Source organism: Sorex fumeus, unplaced genomic scaffold (assembly GCF_029834395.1).
Source record: "Sorex fumeus unplaced genomic scaffold, SorFum_2.1 ptg000013l, whole genome shotgun sequence".
Classification (NCBI taxonomy): Eukaryota; Metazoa; Chordata; class Mammalia; order Eulipotyphla; family Soricidae; genus Sorex; species Sorex fumeus.
Genome location: NW_026606070.1, coordinates 15906598 through 15924719, shown reverse-complemented (window position 1 = coordinate 15924719; position 18122 = coordinate 15906598). Strand labels below are relative to the sequence as shown.

The 18122-nt window shown below is 37.6% G+C and overlaps 1 protein-coding gene across 2 annotated transcripts in view; it reads left to right on the top strand.

Moving 5' to 3' along the window:
* The window catches only part of SLC4A4 (solute carrier family 4 member 4), a 346379-nt gene that overhangs the window by 137578 nt on the left and 190679 nt on the right, over positions 1 to 18122 (top strand). The window lies entirely within an intron of this gene.

The following is an 18122-nucleotide window of genomic DNA, read 5'->3' as shown; positions in this document are numbered from 1 at the left end:
GATTTCAGTGGTCATTGTAGTCTGCAAATGCAAAGAGACCCTACTTGATGTATTCTATCTATCTATCTATCTATCTATCTATCTATCTATTCTGATTAAGGTGGTTCATTAATAATACTATAATTAAACCACCAAATATTTCAGATGAATCAGCAGACTTATAAACTATTGAGTATATCAGGGACTATACTTAATACTCTACTATATTCAAGCTTTCAACCTGGTGATTTACCAGAATTAGTAAGACAAACTGAAAATATGATGAAATGATATGAAATCTTGTATCATGAATTGTTTGTTTAATATGTGGGATGATGTCAGCCTTTAAATGATCTTTCAGGGGCTGGAGCGATAGTGCAGCAGGGAGAGTGTTTGCCTTGCATGCAGCCGACTCGGGTTTGATCCCTAGCATCCTATATAGATCTCCATGCACTGCCAGGAGTAATTCCTGAGTGCAGAGCCAGGAGCAACCCCTGAGCATTGCTGTGTGACTCCTGCCCCCCACCCCCAGGAAATTCTGAATAAAAAAATGATCTTTCAGTAAATAAAGCTATGAGCCTAACTATACTGCATTAGGAAAGGCAATGTCTGATTTATATTTGATTTATACTCAATTGCATTTAGCAGAATTTCTTATATAGCATCTTCTTTATTATTCCTTATTTCAAGTAAAAATTATGCTTTTTTTGTAATAGTTTTCATGAAGTATGGAAAAGGCAATCTTGGTGGAAAGTTAGTAAATGTTGGTATAAACATCCCACTCATTTTTTTTAGTATTAAGAGCAACGAGTGTTTGACTTGTCCTCTACTATACTTACAGAGTAACAAAGCATTTTGTCTGGCAAAAGGGGGACTAAGTGACTTGTATAAACTCAATTCTAACTCAACCACACTATTTCTGAAATTGAATTAGAAATTCAGAAAATTACTAATTTTCTGATTAAGCTGGAGCAATAGCACAGTGGGCAGGGCGTTTGCCTTGCATGCAGCCAACTTGGCCAACCATAGTTTGATTCCTCCGTCCCTCTCAGAGAGCTTGGCAAGCTGCTGAGAGTATCTTGCCCGTATGGCAAACCCTGGCAAGCTACCCATGACGTATTCAATATGCCGAACACAGTAACAACAAGTCTCACAATGGAGACATTACTGGGCTGACTTGAGCAAATCGATGAACAATGGGAGGACAGTGCAGACAGTACAGATTACAATTAATGATGGACTGGAAGAGAATTTACTATTATTAGTAAACTTTAGATTCATTCGCTTTTTTTCTTTTGGGAAGGTGGTCTCCCACACAGTGACCAGGACACCCGAGGGGACCCCTCCAGGCAACACTTGGGTTGGATGTTCTATGTAAGGTCCTGTGGTGCTGGCATCAGGATACCTGTGCCATGTGGGCATGCTCAGGCACTTTCAGAGGCACTCCTGGTGGTGATGGCGTGACCACATGGTGCCAGGGAATGAAGGAGGGTCTGTCGCATATAAGACGAGCACTTTAACTACTGTTACTATCTCTCTGACATCAGCCATCCCACTTTTGTTGTTTCTTAGGAATTAAGTTCAAGTGAAAATTCCAAGTGAAATCTATGTGACATATATTTATATATTGGTTTTACTGCTGCCATAAATATTCTTTAAAGAGAAAGATGCTCTAAAGACATCGTTAAAATAAAATCTGTTTACAAACAAATATTCGCAAAAAAGAAAAATATTATCTAGAACACTCCTACTATAAATTGATGTCTTCACCATTATGTGGGTTACTGCTACTGACTGAAAGCGGGTTTGTTTGTTTGTTCATTTGTTTGTTTGGGGGGAACCACACCCAGCTGTGCTCAGGCCTTACTTCTGGCTCCGTGTTTAGGGATCACTCCTGGCAGGGTTCAGGGGACCAGATAGGGTGCTGGGGAGTGAATTGTGGAAGGCAAACACCCTACCTATTGCACTTTCTCTCCAGCTAGATTGTCTATTTTTAAAGAGAAAGATTGTTTAATGTTTGGAAATCATACAGGGTCGAAAGTGAAAAAATTTTCGTCACATGTTTTTGAAAAGCCTGTGTTTAAAACATCATGGTAATGGAAGTGTCTGACCTGTATATCTTCTGTATATCTTACTTTTTTCCCCCTTTCTCGTATAAAATGAATCTCCATAATTTGCAGATTTAACATTTTTTTAAATTTTATTTTTTTTTAATACTGAAGATGGAAACAAGAACTTTATGAATGCAAAGCAAGTGTTGAACCCTGAGCTATATCCCTGGCAGTTTATTTATTTTTAATCACACAGGTTAGATAGAATACAAAGAGTGAGATAAAATGCATTGCTTTGAATTACATCTGTGTTTACAAACAGAGACAAATGAATGGGGGATCGAGTAAAGTGCGTTCTTCTGGTGCGGTGTGAACTGCAAATCCATGTATGTGCAGGCTGAGTAGAAATTAGACCAGGCAGATCCTGAAGGCCAATATCTTGTGCTTAAAAGGAAAATATTTGGATGAAGAATAAAACTAATGAGTTGATAACAGCTGCCATTTCGTCTTCTATCCCATCAGTAGGTGTCTGTACCTCATAGGAAAGTTGAAATTGCCTTCGTCATTCACTTATTCACTTGTGAAATATCATATGTGCTGGGCAGAAAGAAAATAGGAAAGGCGGGCATTTCATTTCCTTTCCAGTTCTTCTGCCGATCAGCTTACACCCTGAAGCGCGGAATACGACCTGGCCTTTAAAACATGTTATTATTGGCCTTTGTGTTACCTAACTCTTTTTAAATATCCACAGGCGAGATTTGGCTTTGATTTCTACAGTAGTGAATTTTGTGTGTCTCTTTTATGTATTCTATCAGGTTATCTTCAATTATCAGGTATCAAATTTTTAGTTTTCTAGATTCACTTTTTTTTTTTATCTTGCATGGCAATACAGTTATTTTATAGGTTGGGGTTCAGTTAATATCTTTAGCTGCTAAGACATGTTCTTAGAATACATTTCTAAAATAAGGAATTATATGACTATTACTCTTTTAAAATATTGAAATAATAATGCATTGTCTAAGTTCCATGTGTGTTTCTGTTATTTTAATAAACCAAAATATTATTTCTATTTGGTACAATTTAATACCAATATGTAAGACCCAGATAAAATTGTCACTGTTGTCTTCAGTCCTAGGAAAGAAAATAGGCTAATTGTCATTTCCAGCTTAATAGCTAAAATTTGTAATGCTATTTCAAAATTTTGAAAATTTTTTGGTTTAAAAGTTTTATTTGGGAGCTGTACTTGGGGCTGCTCTGAGTTCTGTGCTCAGCTCTGTGCTGTGGAGTGGGGCAGAATGCTCTGTAGGTGCTCAGGGGACCATGCAGTACAGGGTGATTGACCCCAAGTCTCCTGCATGCAAAGGGAAAAAATGTTTATTAGCCCAACCATTGAGCTATAACTTGAAGTTTTTTAAGTATGTTGGAGTCATCTTTTACCTACTCACAAAAATTAATTGTTATTAGAAATTTTACAAGCTGCCTCTTTAACAACTCTTATTAGTAAAAAAATAATTACATAAACATACAACGAAATAGTGTTACCAAAACCAAAAGCAAAAACTAATTAGAACTCAACACTTTCTTTTAATCACACCTCATTTTACTATGACCTATATTTTCCAGGTTATTTATATAATTGTTTGTGATGGAAATACTACAGAATGATGTGTTACTATTAGCTCTTCGCAACTCTGTGTTATCTCATACTGTAACATGAAATCAACTCTTTGCATCATAGAAATTAGCAATTAGTACAATTCAGGCCAGTTGTCTCCAGATGTATCTGATGGAGAGAATGCTAATGATGCAGATTAAACTTAAAAGTATGAAGTGACTCTGACCATCCTTTAACTCAGCCTGGGATACTCTAACAAATTACCAGAGATTGGAGGATTTAAACAAGCATTTTCTTCTCATTACTGGGCTGGAGCGATAGCACAGCAGGTAGGGCATTTGCCTTGCACGCGACCGATCCAGGTTCAATTCCTCTGTCCCTCTCAGAGAGCCCGGCAAGCTACCAAGAGTATTCCGCCCACATGGCAGAGCCTGGCAAGCTCCCCGTGTGGTATTAGATATGTCAGAAACAGTAAAGCAGTAATTTGGGAGGTAGGATTTCAGTATTTGAATTTTGGAAGGATATAAAAATTTAGCTAACAATAGCTGTTTGGAATGTGAACAGCACAACGAATAAAACAAATATCCTTCCATTATATTGGAATATTACAAAGTAGCTCTCCACATCATCAGTAAAGGAGTGTTGTTCCTACTTCTTCACTGTTACACTTTTGTTAACATTTATGATAACAGATGTACAACATGCATGTTAGGGCCATATTTATTTGCCAGTTGCACCCATAGAGTTTATAAATTCTTTTACCAGAGATAAAGCAGAATCAACTGGCTAAAGGCAAGTGATAAGAGTATCGTATATTTTATTATTGTTTATGTGTGTAATACATGTTTTTTAATATCAGTAACATTTACTACACACACACACAATGTCTCCTATCAAGGATTTTTTGGAGGGATGTCTGATATCAAACGTAGGATCTTACACTTTCACTCTATCAGTGAGCCTCAGCACAGGGCTGGAACGATAGCACAGCAGTTTTTGCCTTGCTTGAAGCCCAGGCCAGGCCAACCCAGGTTCAAATCTTCCGCCCCTCTCGGAGAGCTTGGCAAGCTACCAAGAGTATCTCGCCTGCATGGCAAAGGCTGGCAAGCTACCTGTGACATATTCGATATGCCAAACACAGTAACAACAAGTCTTACAATGGAGATGTTACTGGGCCCACTCGAGCAAATCGATGAACAATGGGAGGACAGTGTTACAGTGCTACTCATTCACAGCCCACCACTGTGTACCCATAGCTAACGATGACTCGCTATTTAGGGGTCCTTAAATAGCTTGGGGTTCATGATAATTTACTCATTTAAAGCTAAATGATAAACATTTTCTATTGCCAATAAATCAAGGAAAAATCAGGCCACCTCCCAAGATGGAAGTTATAGTAAGAACATCACTCATCTGAGATGAAACTGATGGACATGTTTGCCAAGTGTGCTGTCATTTATTAGTATATTAATCGGTGCATATATACCAAGTTAATGTTACATGAAGAAGTGATTTTATTTCCTCTTATTTGTTTTCCTTTATTTTGAGTGTTTTACTGTTATTTCAGTTTGAACTATCTGAAATTGTTATTTTTGTGAGCAAAATTAAGTTATACTCCACAGTTCCATATTGCTCTAATTAATAATTTGGTTAAAGATACTTAGAAAAGGTTATTATATTATTATGGTTTACTACAACAGAACATGTGTATGCCTGAAGCATTTCTTGGTAATTTTTTGAGGGGTGTTTTTGGACCACACCTGGCAGGGCTTACTCCTGACTCCTCACTGAGGATCACTCCTAAAGGATTTGGAGACCATATAGGCTGCTGGGGATTAAATCTGGGCTGGCTGCATACAAGGCCTTACACTGTACTGTTAACTCCTTGTTAATACTTTAAAACTAAGAAAGGCATACTTTTGGGGGAGGGATGTCACACCTGGCATTGCACAGGGGTTACTCCTGGTTCATGCACTGAGGAGTTACTCCTGGCGGTGCTCAGGGGACCGTATGGGATGCTGGGAATTGAACCCGGTTGGCCATGTGCAAGGCAAACGCCCTATTTCACTGTGCTATCAGCCCCCTATTTTGTTTTTTTCTTGAAAGTAAAGTTTGCTTAATTTTTTTGTAATGTTCGTTTTTAACTTATTATTTCAATAAATATTTAGTAAAACATTTATGACAAGGTGACCTGATAACTCTATTTTAAAAATGTTTTGTAGGACAATTTAATTATACCACTTAAATTTTAAATGGCTTATTTTGATACATATTACCTAAGCAGACAAAAGAGAAATAAATCAGATTTGAAGACCAAGACCGATGAGGAAACTTAATTTGAGTATTCTGGTTTTACTACCTTTGTGACTTTTGAGTAAAACTATCATGAATTTTTCCTGTTTTCTAACTGTCTTTATCCCCACCACCACACTGACTAAACTCTCATAAAAAATATGTTCCTTACATTTTGTGGTCTGGAAGTGCAGACACTCTTTACCAAGAACCTACTTTGGTTTTCCAATCAGACCTAGACTATGAATTTCATTTTCCCCAGATCCAATTTAGGTCCCATTTCTCTTTTCTGTTTTCAATAAAAACAGAAAAGATAATTTAACATCCAGTTTTGATATCTCTAAACCAAGGAACATGGAAATTAAGTGAGGTAACATATGCTAAAATGTTTAGAATGATAATCAAGTAACAACATAATATCAAGATGTATAAATATACCTGAGCACCTTTAAGGAGAACAAATCTCATATTGAGTAGGAGTGATTTCTGGAGTGATGTTTCACTGGGTGGTGTACCTTTTGAAAGGAATTCGGATAAATAGAGTGGGGGATTATTTCCTCTGTTCGCTGGTAAGTGGCACCTACACACTTTCATTAGGAGGAAACCCTTTTTCATCCCAGTGCTCTCGTGGAATAGCTCTCTCCATCATTGCACTTGCTCTGTGTTAAAATGGCTTGAGGGAAGTCCTAACTCACATAGGGAGCCTGAGAGTCGCACAGCTACACAAAGGGAGATGGAGAACTGGGAAAAGGGTAGGACCGCTCATGTTTCCTCCTGTCCCGAGAGCATCTCTCTGTTGGGCCCCACGCCCTCGCTGCTCTGGATTGAACCTCTGGCTCAACTCACCATTCCCTCCCCCCCACTCCCCTGTCAACATTCCCCCTCTACTTTCTCCCACTACGTGTTGCTAACACGCTCTTCCTCCCTGCATTTCTCTCTTTACCGCTACCTGCTCAGCTGCCAGCACCTTCCTCGCTCTCTCCTACAATGCAGTTCCTGGCACAACCTCACCCTTTGAGGTATTTTAAATTGTGCTGGCATTGCAATTACCTCCAGAAACAAAGTTGTAGTTAGCAGTATAGAATGAGACAATGAAAAGAGAGCCGTTCTTTTAAATAGAGTAATTTCTAGCCCCACTGAGATCTAAATAAGAGGAACTAAATTCTTGTTGCTGCGGATCTGACTTAAAATTAACCATATTCAAGCTACTTGGATTTTCTGTCATGCTGGTTAGATACCGGCTGGGATCTGTGTGAATCTGGCTGGGTTTGGGAGGTTTCTCATGCCCTTTGATACTTCTGTGGGTAAGGGACTTGGTTGATCAGGATTTGATTACATTTGGACCACGGGGCACCATCAGGAATGAACAATCCCTGAGCATAGAGCCAGGAGTAAGCCCTGAGTCCTGCTGGGCATGACCCATAAATAAGAGAGAACGAGAAAGCTAGAGAGTAAAAGGGACAGGTTCTTTGGTTTGAGTTTGGATTTTGAGCTCCTTCTCATTCCAGTTTTCTCTGGTTGGGCCCAATTCTGCTATGCACTTTTTCTGTTCCCTTGAATTTAAAACCTGGCTCTTGAGTTAATAGTAAAATTAACTATCTCCAAAACTCTCAAAGATTCATTTCTTCTAAAATAGGTCACAGCTCTACTCTAGTTCTCAGTCAACATTTATGTCTCTCAGTCCTACGTCATCTGACAAGTCATCTTCCCTGGTCACTTCCTTCATACTCTCAGCTCTTCAGAAATTGACATGCACATACATCTCTGTCCATATGGACCCTAATTATCTATTCATTTGCACAGCACAGACGAGTGTTCTGGTCAGGACCCTATGAACGTTTAACTCCTTCTCAGCTTTAGATAAAATGAACCAACCCATGTCAAATTTTTAGAAAAGTGAACAAATCAAAGTTGGGTTGTTTTTTTTTTTTTGCTTTTTGGGTCACACATGGTGATGCACCAGGGGTTACTCCTGGCTCTGCACTCAGGAGTTGCCCCTGGCCGTGCTCATGGGACCATATGGGATGCTGGGAATCAAACCCAGGTCGGCCGCATGCAAGGCAAATGCCCTACCCACTGTGCTACCTCTCCAGCCCCATGAAAGTATCTTTAATAACAACAGTCAACTAGTTTTTCTCATTTGTTTATTAGATGCCATTTACTTTTTTCTTTTCTGTCCCTAGGCAGTAACTGATCTTCTGAATTTATAATATTTAGATCTTTAAATAAATAATAGCACATTTTTCTCCAAGAGTTGTTCCCTTCCACTTTTACTAATTTATTCTGCTCTTTGTGACAATGAAAAGTCAGGCTTAGGAGATATAACACAAGTGGACATTTAATTTTTGACATTAAAACTGTCCTTTCCCACTGAGACAACACTGGAGGGAGGCGTCACCCTCAAGGAGAGTGTTGATCTGGAACATGACAGGCATGAAACCCTATCAGGAACAGTATTGTCTAAAATTAAAAAAATTAAGGAAGTGCCCATCATGAAAACAGGTGGTATGGGGGGTGGGGCAGTGGGAGGGAGGGAGGGAGGGAGGGAGGGAGGGAGAGAAACTCGGGAGATGGTGAAGGAAAGTGGGCACCGGTGATGGGATTGGTGTTGGAGAATTGAATTTATGTAACTCAATCGTGAATAATTTTGTAAATATGTCTTTAAAATAAATTATTATTTTCAAAACCTTCCTTCACATCTTCTTGAAGACTTGACAGTGTCTTTTATAAAGTCTTTATTTTAATCTGGTCCAATATTTTGTAGTACTGTGGTTTTGAGGGCAAACATAATCTCTTGGAGCCTCAGTCTTTTTGTTAGTAAAATAAGGGTAGTAATATCTTATTCTGTGCATATAAGCAGGACTAAATGATATACTTTTGTGACTCATATTAAGTAAGTATAATGTGAGATATCATTTTAAGGAAAAACTATTATCCAGAAATAGTTTAAGGGGCATGATTACTCTTTTTCAGATTTAAAACTGAGAAATTTCAATTCACTATTATTATTTTATATTTTGTTGTTTCCTCTATCTCATTTTCCCTAATACTCCAAACTTTTTCAGTTCATAAACTAATTTTATCATCAACTTTATATATGCCGAATAATACATAATGAAAGTCCTAGCTGTCTTAGGTCTTAGGCTTTATAATGCTTTAAATTTAGAGTTTAAAAATTTATCATTTTTCTGTGACCTTTCTTAGCTGTCAGTACATATAACATAGTGTTAGTATAAATTAAACGTATTTTAAAGTTTTACTAATTTCTGGCCTGAAGTGACAGTACAGCGGGAAGGACGTTTGCCTTGCACGCGGCCAACACGGGTTTGATTCCTCTCTCCCTCTCAGAGAGCCCGGCAAACTACTGAGAATATCCTGCCCACATAGCAGAGCCTGGCAAGCTCCCTGTGACGTATTGGATTTGCCAAACACAGTAACAATAAGTCTCACAATGGAGATGTTACTGGTGCCCACTCAAGCAAATTGATGAACAACAGGAGAACAGTGCTACAGTGCTACTAATTTCTAGCCTGTTTTACATAGGATCTATGATAGAGTAAAGGGATGAAATGGTTTTCTTTGTCTTATTCTGCTATATATTATGAGTGTTTCTTCATTTCTTCCTTTCTGGAAAAGCTTCACACTTAAAAATCCTTAATTTGCTGCTGTCAAAATCTAGAGGTTCCTGAACGCACTGCCTTTGTGAAATTTTGCTTTCTCTAGCCTCATCCTGTTTTAAGAGCTATTAGATGAGTGGCTGTAGATAAAGGGTCGTATCTTGGTCCCGGTAAAAATAGAAGGGAGGGAAGACAGGAAAGTCTAAAGATAGGAGGAAAGGCAAGTAGAGACCATGAGGTATTAGTACTAGAGAGTTTTCATGTCTTTTCTTTAAAAAAGAAAGGAAGAGAGAAAAAAGAAAGAAAAGAAAAAAAAGAAAAAGAAAAAAAAGGCAGTATCTTCTGTCTTCTTGAAACAGAAATCTTCCAAGAATGATGACGCTACTTCTCTCTACCTAAACTCTGTTTTAGTGTCAATACAAAGGATGAAAAGTGATCTTTTCAAATTAGTGGACCTGAGTTTTAAAAAAATTCACATTGGCATCACCCTTTTGGTTAGAAATCTTGTTTTATGCTTGTTAAAACTCAGTTTTTGGATAATTCTTAAATGTTACTTTGTAGACTTGAAACGGCTGGAACGATAGCATAGCAGTAGGGCGTTTGCCTTGCACGCAGCCAACGTGTCCAACCCAAGTTCGATTCCTCCGCCCCTCTCGGAGAGCCCGGCAAGCTACCGAGAGTATCTCGCCCGCACGGCAGAGCCTGGCAAGCTCCCCTTGATATATTCGATATGCCAAACACAGTAACAACAAAGTCTCCAATGGAGATGTTACTGGGCCCGCTCGAACAAATCGATGAACAACGGGAGGACAGTGACAGTGACAGTAGACTTGAAATAACTATTTATTCAAAAAATATATACATGTGAAATAAAAAGTGAATGCTTTCTAAAAAAATCACATTTGAACTAGTTGAACCTAAATTAGTATAGGTTTCCTGCCTTTAGTGTTTTCTCAAATCTTTCAGGATGTTGAACAAAGGAGATAATTTATGAAGGGTATTAGAAATGGTGTTCTTATATTAGAAGTGACATTACAGCAACAGTAATATCTCTCTTTAACTGAACACCTATTTTTTACCAGGCACTGTTCTTAATGGTGTTTCTATTGCATATATTGTATATAACATCATCTCTATTTACATATGGAAAATCTAAAGCCGAGGAGTGTAAAATGATTTTCTCAAATATAAAAATAGAATTACGATGTGCTTAATAACAGTATGCTAATTCAACTACAATGGGTAATGAACTTCCTCAACTGTAATTTATTTCTCACACATCAGTGAGTCCGTCCAAGTCTCTTTGTGTCATTTTGTGACATTGAAGGACTCTGGAGGTCATTTTTATAGGCAGGAAAACACACCAATCATACAGTGAGATGTCTTTATTGGCTTCTCAAATGGAGATTTGTAGGCACCATGTCTTATGTATTACAGCTGAAATGGTGCTGTACTCTGGATCATGTTTCTTAACAGTCTGGCATGCATAAAAATGATCAGTAACTATCTGAACATACAACATTGCGATACTGAAAGAATCCTAAAACATTATGAATAAACATTGTGTCTTCTTACTAGGATAGCTTAAAAAGTATTTTGGTAAGGAGGACTTTTTTTTTCTCTTTTACATTGTTATGATTCAAGTAGGGACACCCTCACTTGAACAGATTTAAAATTCATGATTTAGGTAAGTTATTTTTCAAGAGAAAAAAATGAATCATAAAAAATTTCCTTCCCACTGTAGCATTTATTACAGTCTAGGGTTTGGAAACTTGCAAATTTTTAGCCATATTTTTTTTCTCATCAAGTCGCAGGGTCATAAACGACTTTATACCTTGTTTATGTGTGAGTCAGTCAAAAGTGATATAATAGATAACATGTCAGACAGTAACACAGCTAACTTGTTTATTTTGTAAATCAAGAGTAGAGGAGGCACAATAGAAGCAGTTTTTCTTTTTTCTTTTTGAAAGCGTTATTTGGAAAAGATGTATATAACATATCATTACCAAGGCATAATTCTTAAAATGTGGCTCTAGCCTTGAGAATTAACTTTTTTTCAACGTTTTGTCTTTGGAGGATAATTTCAAATAGAGGAAAAAAAGAGACGAGAAAGGGTCCCAGAGTTTGTATCTGTTCTCTGCATAGAGGGACACAGAGGGGCCAGTGAATCCAAACACTGGAATTTGTCTGTGTAAGTGGTGGATGCTGAGAGCCTCCCAGTTTTCATGAGGGTGAGCGGCCAGATGGCTCTGATCAGCTTTGCTAAAACACAGGTGCCAAGTCTCTACGGGCAGTTTCATTTTCATGCCTGTGTATTTGGAGCCAGGTTCTTTGTGGGTGTGTGCCAGCTCCGTTCCATTGTTTTTCTTGATGGCCAGGCTCAGCATCATTGTAAACTGTATGTGCAAAAAGGAGTTTCCAGTTTCAGATCCTAACTGAAAAACCCCACACTAATATGTTGAGGAGAATAGAAGAGGAAAAAGCTACTGGGGAGGAAGTTGGTAAGCAACTGGGCTTTGGAACAGCTGATGATCACTTAAGATTAACCTGTGGTATCAGTGATGAAATGTGGGTAACTGCACACTGATTAGAAGCTGAAACAAATGTGAATGCTCTTTTGGGTTTACTTTGCATTACCAACTTCTGTCAGTCCTCACTGATATGGAATTTCACTCTACTGTTTCTTAGGCCTTGATAAATGGCAACCATTTGTCTCATCTCTTTTCTTTTCCCCCGTTTCAGCAAAGTCTGCAAAAATATTGACTCTTTAAGCAGGTCACTCAATTGTCAAAAGAAATAAAAGGTGAAATTTGGTCAGTATGATAATTACGTATTTCTAAGTGCCTCCGTTTGACAAAAGCAATTCTGGAATAATTTCAACTGGTTCATTTCCCTTTTTCATTTTCTTAGTGCAGTAAAAACTTGCAAGAAGTTCAATTATGAGAAACAATTAAAAATTCAGATTGCAAAGAGAAGACATCAGACTTGCCTCAAACAGGTGCTGGCACAGATGGCTTGCTCACAAGTCTTGGCTTTATTTACAGCTTTTAAACACAGACAGATAAATTGACAAAAATGTTTCTAGATCTTATAACGTGCAGAATGTCCAAATTTGACTATACACTTACATTAATTTGTAAATGATTTCAGTTAAAGCTTTACCTCCCAAGTCACCAGGAGCTTTAAGAAGACCATTCTCCCTGTCATTTGTACATGGGTGTGAATAGATTACCTAATACTTGTTTCTGATAGGAAATGTGTTGTTTATTGCCTTGGACTCTTAATGACTAGCACTTTATTATTATTAAGAGATAAAAACTCTCTCAAGTCAAATTGTATATAGTCTGATTGTTATGTATATTCTAACTACTGTCATTCCTTGAAGGATAATTATGCTGTCTATTTTTTAATAGCTTGGAGTGAGGTGTTTGAATTGCTTCACTGTGTTGACTACAAAGTAATCAACATGTGGACCAAATGAAATTGCCTTCAGGAAGAAGTTGATGGTATTCTCCAGTTGATGAAAAAATATCTGGAGGAACCACAGTGTATATTTAGCCTTATTTATTTTTCTCTCTTTGTCCTGTGGGCTAAGATTTGTTATAGGCACACCAAATATTAAAATTATTGTAAATTATGAGAAAGTACAAGAAAATGAAGCCTAATATTTATTTCCAAGTGGGTTGTATCAAGATATTGATTTAGCTATATCCCAGCTATGTGTTTCTGTAGGACTATAAAGTAGGAGATTAAAGGAATTGAGAATCAGTTGTATATTCAGCAAAGAAAATATTTCAGAAGTGGAAGTATGAGCTGCTGCTTTCTGCATCTGTGCACAATATCCCAAAGGTCTGTTGGGTCAATCAAAAAAAAAAAGCTCCGTACTAATATAACATCCTGCCTTACTTGCTTTACAGAGCTGTCTGTGACTTCCTTCTGTGTGTGCTTATGTGATGCAAAATTATTAAGTCTTAATCTTACACCAAGAGATGAATGTTCATTATGCTAATTTTTTTTCTGGATGCAATCCATCTTTTGTCTATTAGAACTGCAGACTGGATCATCCACTGGTATTTGGGGAACTCTAATGATTGAATGTCATGTTTTTAAGGCTTTTTCATTCTGTGTTGGTAATTGTTCCATCTGAAGATTCAGGGTCATGGGAGGGAGTATGTGTCAATGTAATATGTCATTGTTCTCCTTTAACTCGCTTGTGTGATTTGCTTTAGTATTTTTTTTCTTCTAATTAATGCTTCCATCCTCATCTTTGCTGTGGCTGCTCATGTGTCCTCCTCCACCTGTCTTCTGCTTCTAAAGCACGCAGCCCGCTTGAGAACTCAGTGCCCTGCCTAGCAACCCGCACCTTGGATGATGACCCCCGAGTGCGGCGCACTCCCAGCGTGGGATGGCTAAGTAAGTCAATGGCTGGGGAAAGGGCAGGCATGGTGGTGGTGATGGGGAGGGGAGTGCATCCAGATGGGCTTCACAGAGAATGACATCCTCAGGAGTGTCACAAAGAAGCTTAGAGATTCCTTTCCTGATTTCTTTTCCTAGCAGAGAAGATTTACACAGCATTTTCTGGGTAATCTACATCTTGAATTCAAGTTAAATACCATAGAATCTCTTCTGAAAGGAGTTGGGGACTAATGAGGTCTGGAATTGGCCTCCCTCCAGGTACATGTGTTGGAAATTTAGTTTCCCAATGGAGGTCATGATGCCAGGCATTCTTATTTCAGAGATTGGCAGGGTACGATTACTGACAAATGGAGTCTGCATAGGTGGTGCTGGTTAGGTGCTGGTAAGAGGAGAGAATTTCCTAACTTGAATGTCTTAAAAAAAACTCCAACTACCTGTTTCATTTCAGAAATGCCTGTAGGTTTTATGGCCAATGGAAAAGCAGCACAGGATAGAATTTTTATATTTAAAACATAGAGATCTCTGTTAAAGTCTCAAGAACTATATAACTCAACCAAAAAAAAATCACAAATAAAAACTACGTGGCTTTTTCTCCTAATATTCTCAAATTTTAAAAAATTATTTATACATATACGTGTGTGTGTGTGTGTGTGTGTGTGTGTGTGTGTGTGTGTGTGTGTGTGTTTTCGGGAAGTCCATCCACAGTGACACAAATAGGCTTTTAAAAACTGTTTATTATTACCTTTCCTGATTCAAGCTTTTTACTATTTTAGAATGAGAAAATTTTACTTTCCTGAGAAGATGTCTTTCTCAGATGCTGTAATGAGGGGGAAGTTTTAGTTCATCCAAATTTAGGGTTTGTTGTAACAATTAAATCTTCCAAGACTTTTCTTGCAGTAAATATGATATTTTTGGAAAGAGTACATTACATTAATTTCTGTGTCCATTAAGATGTGTTTATGTGGTGCATTATTGCACTCCAAGCACAGGTGTTTAGGAATGAATAACTGAGTCTCCTCAAGGGTATCTTTTACAATGCAGGAAAGAAGATACAATGGGTAACAAATGATAAAATGCAGCTAAAATGACTGAATACATAAATATACTGCATAGAAATATTGCTTGACCTGAGAGTGGAGGCAATAGAAGAAGGTTTTGGAGGTGATGATATTTGGATTAAATCTTAAGGAAAGGGTATAAGTTTGGTGGTCAGTGATTTGGGGGAGGGTCTTACAAACTTTATATTATATTACATTAATATTATATCAACATTCCATTAATTTCAGCTATGTAGTATATCTAGGATACTTGAGTAATATTTTTTCTTTGAATATTAATGAAAGATGCAAACATGATTCATTACTTTTCAGCTATCAGACTTAAGCTGAGTACTTTATGTGATGCCATTTAATTTTTTGAACAGTCTGCGAAAGTGCTGCTGTTATCCGTATTTTACAAATGAAGAAGAGGGGCTTAGAGAGGTTTAGTAGCTTGCCCAAATCACACATATTAGAAGTTGAACTTTATCATATAATAGTCTCAGCTATAACTTTGATGATTAATGTTATAACGAAATTAAAGTATAGGATAGTTAGATTGCCAAAAGAATCTACTAATCCCTTAGTGAACTTCTAACATTCACATGATTTACTCTACAAAATTCTTACACTCCTTAAAATAAGTTCTCTCCCTCCCCCCATTAGTTATGCCTCTTAGGGGAAAAGTAAATTCAGATAGGAAGTTATCTTTGGGGTTTAAAATCAGGCTGGATTAGTTCTGAATTACATCTTCTACTTCTGGGTCTCGAAGGTTGGGCAACTTACATCTCTACTGTAAATTTGGGTGTCTCCATTATCAAATTGGTTTAACCTTACCAACTAGGGTTGTTGCGTGAATTATGCTAGATATATGTCACATTTATTAATACATTGTTCAGCACTCAGCAACTTCAGCACATTGTTATTAGCATAGTGTTTATAGGAATTGCTTAAGAGGTTGTGGTTGTGATTATCCTTTTAAAGTTCTATTTATTCTGTCAGTTCTCTAGAGATTCAAATATTGTTGTGGGTAAAACATCAAGGAAGTTGATCATTTGGTTGATAATTTAGGAATATGGCAGCTCTTTGTAAATTAAGCTACCAACGCATCCTGAACCACCCTCTTTGAGAAAGCACATTTTAGTCATGAAAGAACATTCTTTTCATTGCCTATTTATTATATCCCGAGGGCAAACACAAACAACTTTGATGTATAATCTCAATCAACTTCCCTAGGACTCTCTATTATCTGCATCAATTCCATAAATCTGATAATTTTAAATGATGAGGAGTGTGAAGTGGTGCTAAATCCTGCTGACTCTGCCTGCCCATGTGTCCTCATTTTCATTTCTCTCAGTATGAAGCTCTCTTCTAGCTAGTTCATCTCTTGGCTTCTCTTGTGGCGAGTCTTGTGTCTGTGCTATAGCTGAACACTTGTCCCTTCCAAGAATGCTTTTTCAAGTACTGCTATCCAGAACTTCAATAGAGCGCGGATGAAGCCTCATCCTCTTTATGCAATACTGCTCACAGACACAAAAGGTCTTTTCAGATCTTAAAATTCCACAGCTCTTATTGTCTGTGTTTCACAACTGAAGATTTACTGTGTATTGTTTCGTGCTGTCCTCCAACATTTCACTGCTTGTATTTTTCATTTCAGCTACATAAAAAAAATCTCCTTAAGGTAGGGTTCATATCTCATGCCTTTTTTGTCTTCTCTGGTATAGTGTAGGTACTTGAAACCGAAGTTGTACAGTAAATAACTATTGATCCTGACAGACTGTCATTTCACTGAAAACAATCTACAGCCCACTTTTTAAACCGAGGACCTTCTCAGTCACCATAAATGAATATTGTTTACCTGAAAAATGTTTCCCCAATATTTCTGTTCCTTTTAGTCTGAAGAAGTTGGTTGTCATTTTAATAGTTAACATGAATTTTTTTTTTTAAAAAAAAACATTGCCAAGAATATCCTCTAAAATACAGGTTTGTGAACAAAGTTTCATTAATTTAATCTTTTAGTATTCTTAGCAAGCTATTTTCAGGCTTAGTGTAGCTTGAAGTAACTATCTTTAAAAAGCTACATTTAAAGTTGCTTTGGGGGAGTAAGCTCTCATCATTTTTACATTGTATGCTTCTTATCTTAGTTGTCACCTGAGGCAGATGTGAGCTTACAGCTCTTATCCATTTCAAATGCTGCCAGGGTATTGAATTGGAAGTTGGAACAAGACCAAAAATAATTTCCTCTTACAGGTCTAAAACCAGCCTGGGCCACCGAGAACAAAGGAGACGCTTTCACCTCTACTTTTCAGGACAAGTTAATACCCACCTAAATGCTTTGCCATTATTTGTGCATCGGTGCATACCCTATCTTGGATCCCGGATGGCACTTCACTCGGAGCGCTTATCTGTGAATTCAGATTGACGGCTAACAGCCACCATCCTCTGAGCCCTTAGAAAACACGAGTGTCCTTTCGCAGTTATTGGCAGTCCAGATCAGCTGCTTCAGACTCTTGGGTTTGAACTTTAAAGAAGAAAACAAGGATTTTTGTTTTTTTTTCCCTGCCATCTTCTCCATGTTCTATAATCTCTGCCTTCATTTTGTGTTGTGTGTGTTAGCGACTGGTTTGTGATTTCACCACCAGGACCCTGCCGGGTCAGGTCGCTGTTTTGCTTTCCAGCTACTTATCCCGTATTTAATATTATTGCCATCCTAAGTATTGATATCAGATAATACTGTTCTTCTGTTTTTGTTTTTTTTTTCTCTACATGAGACCTCACAGGTATAATTATAGATTCTTATTTCATTCTACAACTGAATTATACAATTGACATTAAAATTAAAAGAACTAACGTGGAACCTTGATGCTCTAAAAAAGAAAGCTAGGTATTTCTTCTTGGGACGGTTCTGGAATTAAGGAATCCCAAATCTTTCAGCTGTTGAAAGTCTACTGACTAAGTGAAAAACATAAATTTGTATGACTTAATTTAAGAGTTTTCGTACAAATATTTGTGCTTTGGGGCTGGAGAGATAGTATAGTAGTTAAGACATTTGCTTTCCATGCAGGTTCAATCCCTGGCATCGGCAGTGTTCCCTGGGTACAGATTCAGGAGTAAG